The sequence below is a fragment of the Myotis davidii genome, unplaced genomic scaffold (assembly GCF_000327345.1).
Source record: "Myotis davidii unplaced genomic scaffold, ASM32734v1 scaffold156, whole genome shotgun sequence".
In the NCBI taxonomy this organism is placed as follows: Eukaryota; Metazoa; Chordata; class Mammalia; order Chiroptera; family Vespertilionidae; genus Myotis; species Myotis davidii.
In genome coordinates, this window is record NW_006288633.1 from 323,764 (window position 1) to 325,178 (window position 1,415).

Below are 1,415 nucleotides of genomic sequence, written 5' to 3' on the forward strand. Positions count from 1 at the left end.
TATTATTATTAAAAGTTCCCAAACGTTATATTTTAATACACATAAAAATGTTTTCAGGCCGTGTCTTTCATGCCAACTGTCTATAAAATGCAAATTAAGATGCCAAACATTATATAATTCTGAAGCCACTCCAAAGCTCCTGTCATTTTCGTGTGTGTGTGTGTGTGTGTGTGTGTGTGTGTGTGTTTTCTGAATAGAAACCTATTCATATTTCAAGATCAGGCAATGGAATGCATTTCCGATTGTGCCTCAAACAAACTTCATTTTAAAAGCTCATGTAAATTAATAAAACAATAAATTTCATTCATTTCGCAAATGTGGTATGCTGTAAGACCTCCTTATAAAAAGCTAAGAATAATTTAAAAATTATATAGCAACATATTCAATGATACGATATTCAGCTTTGCATTTCCAGAGGATTCCAAGTTTGCAACAGTTCATTGGTATATCTTGGTGAAATCTCTATTTTTGTGGAGGAAATATCAAGTATTATGATAATACTTTCAAACCTACATCTTGCACTTACACCTTGCGTATGCAGAGATCTATTGAAAAATACATTGGAAAGGCAAAAAAAAAATTAGCAGCTGCAATAATTTTGACATCAAGAATCATGTCAGTGTCTAAACTCAGTCTTTAAAAAAAAGTAACTGTCCAATGCACTAAAGAAATGTAAGTATGACTTTTTTTTTCTCTTAGAAGTCTGTAAGACGACTACATTAAAACAAGTCCAAGTAAGTTTAAGTCAAAAAACAGGCATGAAATTTTAATCCAGATGTAAACATCTCTGGAAAACTCCAAAGTAATGAACACTAGATCCAACAGGGTAGCGTAGAGCCCTGAAAACAAAAATCGTGCCTACACGATCAGATACTTAGCTGGAAATGGGAAACAATAACACTGCTACTGGACACGGACTTAGCTAATTAAGGGACCCCATCTGCTCTCCTCTCCTGCAGGCCTGCGGTGCCCAGCATTTTCCCTGAGTCGACTGCCTTCTCGTTTGTAAACAACGTCTGTAGCTTTTTCTCCGGTGGTCAAACGGGAGGGAAAATGAAAGTCCGAAAAGCAACAGCAACTAAGCTTCCGAATCTGAGCACGGGAGTCGCTGGGAAGGTGGGGATCCCATATATCAGTAAAAATAGAAAGGGAAAAAAAAGGTAGCCCTCGAATTCGAGAAAAGAAATACAGACACCTGAAGAGGCTGGTGAAGTAAAGCCAGCATTTAGTAAGACACGTTTTTTAAAGAAAACAAAACCAACAACAACAAAAAAAACACCCACATACACACACAAACTTGTCTGGGGGCTGGAAGTTATGGGGGCGCTCTTTGTGCGAAGTCGGAGGGGAAGGGGAGGGACGAGAAAGCAGCTCGGGAGTCATTCAAAAGAGTTCAAGCAGCGGAGTGAGGCGCG